Source organism: Budorcas taxicolor, chromosome 17 (genome assembly GCF_023091745.1).
Source record: "Budorcas taxicolor isolate Tak-1 chromosome 17, Takin1.1, whole genome shotgun sequence".
In the NCBI taxonomy this organism is placed as follows: Eukaryota; Metazoa; Chordata; class Mammalia; order Artiodactyla; family Bovidae; genus Budorcas; species Budorcas taxicolor.
The window spans coordinates 51630831-51639557 of record NC_068926.1 but is presented as its reverse complement, the minus strand read 5'-3'; the positions used below and the strand labels follow the sequence as shown (position 1 = coordinate 51639557).

Sequence of the window (8727 nt, the reverse complement as noted above, 5' to 3'; positions counted from 1 at the left end):
CCTTAGGTATGGCACATTCAGTGTACACCCTATACAGCTATGTGCAGCAAACATGGGGTATTGGGTCCTCTTGGAGATGGCAACTGGAAAGTCCAAATTCCCAAGAAAGTGCAAAGGCCCCAGCTGCAGGTCGCAGGGAGCTTCCCTCCAGGGCACGTCCATTGGCAGGATTCCACTAGTCTCTTTGTTTCAGCTTTTCTCTCTGTGCCCCCTTGTGTATCCTCGCTCCATCATTCAGACACCCTGACCTTGAGCATAGCTTTGTCTTGCTCATGGCCCTCTAGCACCCCTTCTGCCCTTGTCTTCTGTCAACCTCATGCCTTTTGGTTCCTGTCACCAACCACCTAGTCCTCTCCACATTCCCGATTCAGATCCCCCAGAGGGACAATCGTTTCGGTCTCAGTTTTCCTATTTGGGTAGAATCTTCATGCTCAGCTTCCTCACTGGTTGCCAGCCAGCCAAAGGCTTGGCCACGGACACTGGGTTGTGCCCTCTGTTCAATCACCTGCCCCCATGAGGGGAAAAGGCTACAGAACAGAACAGGCTTCACCCTGGAAAAGGTCTATAGGTGGGGTAGTCTCTCCCTCCTTGAATCAAGGGGCATATCACTGACTCGACCTACACTTCACCTCTCCGAGAAGAGCCAGGAAGAAGCCATGTGATAACAGACAACAGATCTGTTTGTCTGAAATCCAAACTGACTAGGGACAGGGCCCCTAGTCTATAGTGAAAACCCAACCAGGGAATTAGACTTTTCATGCACTGTACACACAGGGAGAGAGATGAATTGTCACCAAAAAGAGCAGCTTTGGAGAACCAGCAAGTGCTTGATCTAGAACCTGAGCACCACACCCATGGGACATTTGTTTACAGGTTTTCTCAGAAGGATAGTTTTGAAATCATCTTGCAGTTTATTCTGTTCTGTCTAGGAGTCCCCAACCAATAGAAGCATTTTGGTGAGCATGAAAGCTACTTTCTCCTTCTGAGCCTCAATTATGCCAGTTTCCTCGGTGGGCATAGCCACCCTTGAGCCCACTTGAGAAAGCTTGGAGGCTTGGAGCTGGGCCATGAACATGGATCCCAGCCCTGCCCCAGCTTCAGTCACTGCTGAGGACAAACACTTAGGAAGCAACAGTCTCTCCTGCTATGTCATGATCCTCTAAAGAGACATCCTAGAATCAGGCCTTATGGCCTACTCAAAGTGAGGACTTCTCTCTTATTCCCCATGTTAAGCCTGAGGAAAGGGAAGTCCAGAGAGGCAGAAATTAAATGACTTGACCAGGGTCACCCAGCATCCACAAGGAGGCTCCAGTCTCTCTTCCTTTCTGAGCAGTGTTCTTTTCATGACATTACACTGGCTTTATCTCTCTCTTAAAAAAAATTTTATTTATCCATATGTATGTGTGTATATATATATTTGTTTGGCTGTGCCGGGTCCCAGCGGCGGCACTCAGGATCCTCTATCTGCGTTGTGACACGTGGAATCTTAGTTGTGGCACGAAGTCTTCTCATACTGTTCATGGGGTTCTCGAGGCAAGAATGATGAAGTGGCTTGCCATTCCCTTCTCCAGGAGACCACATTTTGTCAGAACTTCCCACCAGGAGAAGGGGACGAAAGAGGACAAGATGGTTGGATGACATCACTAACTCAATGGACCTGAGTTTGAGCAAGCTCCGGGAGTTGGTGATGGACAGGGAAGCCTGGTGTGCTGCAGTCCATGGGGTCTCAAAGAGTCGGACATGACTGAGCAAATGAGCAACAAATGCAGAATCTTCAACTGGAGCATGCGAACTCCCAGTTGACGTGGGATCCAGTATCCTGATTAAGCCCAAGCCCCCTGCACTGGGATTGCAGGGCTTTTACCACTGGACTGCCAGGGACGTCCCCATACTTTTCTTTCTCATTGTAAGCTTTCCTTAGCACCACCTGTAACTTCCCAGAGAGAGAACTGACATTGCTTATCCCTACAATGCTTGGCGAAAAAGCTAGTTTAAAACTCAACATTCAGAAAACTAAGATCATGGCATCTGGTCCCATCACTTCATGGCAAATAGATGGGGAAACAATGGAAATAGTAAGAGACTTCATTTTGGGGGGCTCCAAAATCACTGCAGATGGTGAGTGCAGCCATGAAATTAAAAGACGCTTGCTTCTTGGAAGAAAGCTATGACATACCTAGACAGCATATTAAAAAGCAGAGACATTATTTTACCGACAAAGGTCCATCTAGTCAAAGCCATTGGGTTTTTGGTAGTCATGTATGGATGTGAGAGTTGGACCATAAAGAAAGCTGAGCACCAAAGAATTGATGCTTTTGAACTGTGGTGTTGGAGAAGACTCTTGAAAGTCCCTTGGACTTCAAGAATATCAAACCAGTCAATCCTAAAGGAAATCAGTCCTGAACATTCACTGGAAGGACTGATGCAGAAGCTGAAACTCCAATACTCTGGCTACCTGATGCAAAGAACTGACTCATTGGAAAAGACCCTGATGCTGGGATAGATTGAAGGCAGGAGGAGAAGGGGATGACAGAGGATGAGATGATTGAATGGCATCACCAATTCGATGGACATGAGTTTGAGCAAGCTCCGGGAGTTGGTGAAGGACAGCGAAGCCTGGTGTGCTGCAGTCCATGCGGTCACAAAGAGTCAGACATGACTGAGCAACTGAACTGACTGACTGGCAATGCTTGGCATTGGTTTCCAAATGATGATTAAGGTTAGTTGAGATGAAACCAATCAGGGTATTGCTTCCTTAAAGCATTTTGGTGATAGCACCTCCCCCACCCAGGGCCTTTGCACCTGCTGTGACTTTTGCTTGGATTGTCCCATGGCTTGTTCTCTGACTTCATTTTCCTTTTCAGATGTCCTTTTCATCTCTTTAAAGGGTCTTTCTTTAACCTTCTCATTTAGTTATTGCCCATCTTGCTTTCTTTTTTCACCATGTTTACCTTTGTGTATCAGTAGTCTATTACCTGCTACTATAATATATATTTTTAATATATTTATTTGGTTGTGCCGAGTCTTAGTTGCAGCATGTGGGATCTAGTTCCCTGCTCAGGGATCAAACCCAGGCCCAGCATTGGGAGCACAGAGTCTTAGCCACTGGACCACCAGGGGAGTCCAAAGTTTATTTGTTTATTAGCTCATTATCTACCTTGTCTGCTGGAATGCTGACTGCGTGAGGGCAGCTGGGACGTTGGTTTCTTCTCTCCTGTGTTCCCAGGTCCTTGAACAACGCCTGACACAGAACAGAAGTTAATAAATGTTTACTGAATGAATGAACGCCTAATCAATATTTATTTCCTCATTTGGACTTTCTGTTGAAGTGAAGAGATGGGTCCCTGCTGATTCATCCAATGACAAGGCTTTGTAGGATGACTGACTTGTCCCAGTTTGCTGGGACCTTCCCGGGCGTAGCTCTGAAAGTCCAGTGCCCTTGGTCTCTGGCAGATAGGGAGGGTTGGCCACCAAAGGGCTATGATTTCATTAGCCTTGTCATCCAAGCTGTTAATAATAGCCACTAACTATTATAGGGTCCTTACTGAGTGCCAGACTTTGCTGTAAGCGCTTTACATCAATCACTTTATTTAATCCTCAGGGCAGCCCCATTTGGCAGATGTGGAAACTGAGGCACAGAGCTTTAGGTAGTGGAGAGAGGCTTTGAGTCTATGCACTTCACCTCAAAGTCCAGGCTGTTAGCCCCCTTACCAGCCTGCTTCTTGATCAGTCTCTCAAATCCCCAATCTCTGCCCTGCTGGCCATCACTGGCCAGAGAGAGGACCTCAAAGACACCGATCAAGGCAGGGCCGGCTGTCGGCTCACAGTCCCCAAGGCCCCAGCGGCTGCCAAGACTCCTTCGGCCCCATGAGCTCATGCGTATTTCGTTTTCACCACCTCAGCCCCTGGTAAAAATATATGTCTGTATAAATAAATAACTAAATAGAGTGGATAGAGTAATAGTAAGTGGCACAGACCATAAATAATTCTGTGAAATGAGGAACTTGGTGAGCGGTCGAGAGGACTCCTTTCTAAGATCAAACGCTGACTGTAAATGCCAGGGAGGGAGTTTATGAGCTGAGAACGAGCCTGCCCTCCCCTGGCCTGGGACAGCTCCCCTGCTCCCAGCAGGATGGGGCTGTGGCAGGGTGCCCCGGCAGGGGCTCACCTGGCCCACCTGGGCGGGCTCCCGAGGGAGACAGCCGTCGCCCGGGCCTGGGAGCCTGCGGATGGACGGAGCAGGGGTGCTGGTCGGTCCACCCCTTGCTTTACTCAGAGACATGTCTCTCTCTCTTTGACCTATTCAAAAAATTTCTTAAATTGGAATAGAATTGCTTTATAATGTTGTGTTAGTTTCTGCTGTACAACAACATGAATCAACTATATGTGTGTGTGTGTGTATATGTGTATATATATATATAGGCTTCCCTGGTAGCTCAGTTGGTAAAGAATCTGCCTGCAATGCAGGAGACCCCGGTTCGATCCCTGGGTTGGGAGGATCCCCTGCAGAAGGGAAAGGCTATCCACTCCAGTATTCTGGGCTGGAGAATTCCATGGACTGTATAGTCCATGGGGTTGCAAAGAGTCAGACACGACTGAGCGACTTTCACGTTCACGCTTTCACACGTGTATATATCCCCTCCCTCTTGAGCCTCCCTCCCCGCCTCCGTCCCACCCCTCCCGGCCATCGCAGAGCCCCGAGTTGAGCTCCCCGTGCTGCCCGGCAGCCTCCCGCTGGCTGTCTACTTTACGCGTGGCAGTGTGTATGTGTCAATGCTAGTCTCCCAGCTTGTTCCCCCCTCCCCTTCCCCCACTGTATCCAGAAGTCTGTTCTCTACATCTGCGTCTTTATTTCTGCCTTGCAAATAGATTGACCTGTACCATTTTTCTAGATTCCACAAATATGCGTTAATATATGATATTTGTTTTTTTCTTTCACTCAGAGACACACCTTATTCAACATGCTCCTGTTTCTACTTATCCAGGTCCAAGCGATATGAGTATATTAGCCACTACAATAAATTAAGAATTAAAAGCAAACATACAAGAAAAACTTCTGTATGCGTCTTTCTAATCCCCTCCCCACAAAACAAAGGAGTCTTGCCCTCCATCAAACTTTCCATGTTCATGGACTTTTTTTATTATGGGTATTGAATATTCATACCCACCAGTGCCTACCTGAAAGGCCAACCCAAATGGAAAGGACCAGCCATACCAAGTATTGGTGAAAATGTGGAGCACTCTCCTACAGTGTGGGTGGGAAGGGAAAACATGCTGTCACTTGGGAAAGCAGTTGGGCAGTTTCTCAAAATGTTCAACACACACCAACCCTATGATCCAGCCATTCTGTGAACATGCACGTATGTTCACCAAAAATCACGTACTGGAATGTGCAGAGCAGGACTCTTTGAAACCGCCCTGAACTTGGGGCTCATTCAGAGTTTCTTCAGCAGGTGAACAGAACAAGTGGGGTCTCTGTGCAAGGGGCCATATGTGAGATCAACAGACATGTGCTACGCACAACACGGAAGAACCACACACGTGGTGTTGAGCAGGACAGGGAGCAGGGACGTGCTGTCTGATTCCTTTGACGTGGAGGTTGGGAGCCGGCACACATCCTCGAGTTGGGAGGCAAGGATGGTGGTTTCCCTGAGTGTACGTTGGGGCGGGGCCCAAGGCAAATATTTGGGGAACTGGGAAGGTGCTGGTCTTTCGTCTGGATGCTGGTTATCTGGGTGTATGCACTTGGTGAAAATCCAGTGAACTGTGTGTATCTGATTTATACACTTTTCTGTGTATGAAAGTGAAAAGTAAAAGTGAAGTCGCTCAGTCGTGTCCGAATCTTTACAACTCCGTGGACTGTAGCCCACCAGGCTCCTCCATCCATGGGATTTTCCAGGCAAGAATACTGGAGTGGGTTGCCATTTCCTTCTCCAGGGGATCTTCCCGACCCAGGGATCGAACCCAGGTCTCCTGCATTGCAGGCAGACGCTTTAACCTCTGAGCCACCAGGGAAGCCTTTCTATGTATGCTATGCTTCAATTAAATAAAATAAATACATAAAAAAAATTTATTTACTAGACTCAGGTTCAATCCCTGGGCCGGGAAGACCAGACAGTTCCCCGACCAGGGATCATACCAATGTCCCCTGCATTGGAAAGCGATTCTTAACCACTGAAGCACCAGGAGAGTCCCTCAGTGAAACATCTTTAAAAATTAGAGAGTGTTTAAAAGAGGGAGATAAAGCGCAGTGATGGCCCCGTGCTGCCCCGTGACTTGACTGGGGTGATGTCCTCTCTCTGCCCGCTCTCAGTCACAGATATGACAGCTCACCTGTTTTCCCTCCAGCCTCAGGGGAAAAGTTTCCTTTGTCTCCATGTGAAATCTGGCATCAATTCTACCAAAAAGCTGGCACACTGGCTGGGCCTGCGAGGCGCTCACATCCCCACGGTGGCTCGGATGTCCCAACATTGGACAGCAGTGATTGTTTGGCTGCCCAGAGTGGGCCTGCTTGCCCTGAACGCTGCCTTGGACCCCTGGTCGTGTCCTAGCTAGAAACTGCTGGCTGCTCCCCGCACCCACTGGCCAGGGGTGGCCAGCCCCAGAGTCAAGGACAAAGACATTTTTAGAAGAGCAACTGAGAAACATTTTGGCAGCTTCTCAGGGTGTGCTCAGGCCTGTAACTTACCTCATGGTCTAACTGGAAGGTATTTGCAGCCCATAAAATTGACACGAGGCATCTTATTGCCAATGTTATTCTTGGACTGAAATTTCATTTCGCAGACACTTGAAACCCAGGTACAGAATCCCCTAGTTCAGGTGTCTTCCTCCGGCTAGTCTGGTGAACATGTTGCAGGAATGTCACCTGGCTGGTCCACAGGGCCAGGAATTCACAGGGCACGTACAAATTAGTTCAAAAAGATGCATTGCGGGGGCAGGGAGACTTCCCCGGTGGTCCAGTGGCCGAGACTGCATGTTCCCAATGCAGGGGGCCCAGGTTCGATTCCTGGTCAGGGAGCTAGATCCCACATGCCACAACTGAGAGTTTGCATGCCTCAACCAAGACCCAATGCAGCCAAATAAATAATAAATAAATATAAATATTTTAAAAATGAAAGTGTATTACAGTGTTTGCCAGTTTTTAGGTGTATGGGAACGCTCTCTGGTCCTGAGCCTTGACTAGAGTCAGCCTGGTGTGTTTGAGCTTAGATTCAAAGGATGGATAGGAGGCCCTGGTGGTGAAGGAGAGGAAGGACATTCCAGCAGAGAGACTGGCACATGCGAAGGCCTGTGGCAGGAATAGGGAGGAAAGAGCCCCAGTGTGGTCAGGGCACAGGGGGTGAAGGCAGTATGCCAAGGTGGGCAGGGCCCAGACCCCACAGGGCCTTGTAGCCACACTGAAGAGTCTCACTTTATCTCAAAGGCAATAGAAATCATTGAACAATGGAAGGAAGACAGAGCTGGGGTTGGGAGATATCTGCTCTTTGAAAGATCTCTCTGCCTAAATTTCCACCATCAGCAAAGCTGCTCCGTGCTGAAAGCAGGAAAGGTGAGAGACTTCCTGTCTCACAGGAAATTGACAACCCAGGTAAAGAAACAGAAAGGAACCCTGTGCTGTCCTCTAGAAAAGAGATGTGAGCCACAAATGCAAGACAAGTAGTCTAAATTTCCTAGTTGCTGCATGTTTTAAGAAGTGAGAAGAAACAGGTAAAGTTAAAAATTTAAAATTATTGAATTAATTTGGCTGCACCTGGTCCTAGCTGCCATACAGGAGATCTTCATTGCTGTGTGCAGGGTCTTTAGTCACAGCCTGTGGGATCTCGTTCCCTGACCAGGGATCGAACCCAGGCCCCCCACATTGGGAGTATGGAGTCTTAGCCACTAGACCACCACCAGGGAAGTGCTGACATTAATTTTAATACATTTTAAACACATTTTCATCAGTATATTTAACAGATTTCCATCTCAACATTATTGATACAGAACATTACTTTTATTGTTAGTGAGATATTTCACATTTTTTCACACTGCATCCTTAAAATCCTGTGTGTATCTTTTATTCATGGCCCATCTCAGTTTGGAGTGGCCACAGTATGAGCATCTTACAGCTATGTGACGTTAGTGGCAGCAGAATTGGACAACATGGATCAAAGTCATGGGTGCTGGCTTCCCCTGACCACTGCCTCGGATGAACACATCAGACAGGAAGGATGTGGAAGGTGGGAAAGATTCTCCCAAATGAGAGCAGGATGGGGCGAAATCCAAAGTGAAGAGGCACAGCAGCTGTCATGTGGGAGAGTGTGCACAGCATTGTGGTCTGTAGCAACCCCAGCTCAGAAAGACCCTAAATGTCCATCAGCAGATGGGAGAGATTGACTGAAGGGTTCGTGCAAAGGAATACCAGCCTCCATGCCCATATCCTAGCTAGATGAGAAACACAGAAAATAACAAGTGTCGGTGAAGATGTGAGAGGCACTGGAACCTTTGTGCCTTATTGCTGGGAGTGTAAAATGGGGCAGCTGATGTGGAAAACAGTCTGGCCATTCTTCAGTGGGGTAAACGTAGAGTTACCATAGGAACCAGCAATTCTGCTCCTGAGTATACACTCCAAAGATCTGACAGCAGGTGTTCTAACAAAAATGTGTGCACAGATGTTTACGATGGCATTATTGCCAATAGCCAAAAGGTGGAAACATCTCAGTGTCCACGGAGAGTTGGATGGATAAA

At 47.9% G+C, this 8727-nt stretch overlaps 1 non-coding gene across 1 annotated transcript; it reads right to left on the bottom strand.

The window, feature by feature from the left end:
• Nucleotides 1-7823: 7823 nt before the first annotated feature.
• On the bottom strand, nucleotides 7824-7899 carry TRNAG-CCC (transfer RNA glycine (anticodon CCC)). Its single transcript has one exon. It is a non-coding gene; the product is annotated as a tRNA-Gly (tRNA).
• Nucleotides 7900-8727: the final 828 nt, after the last annotated feature.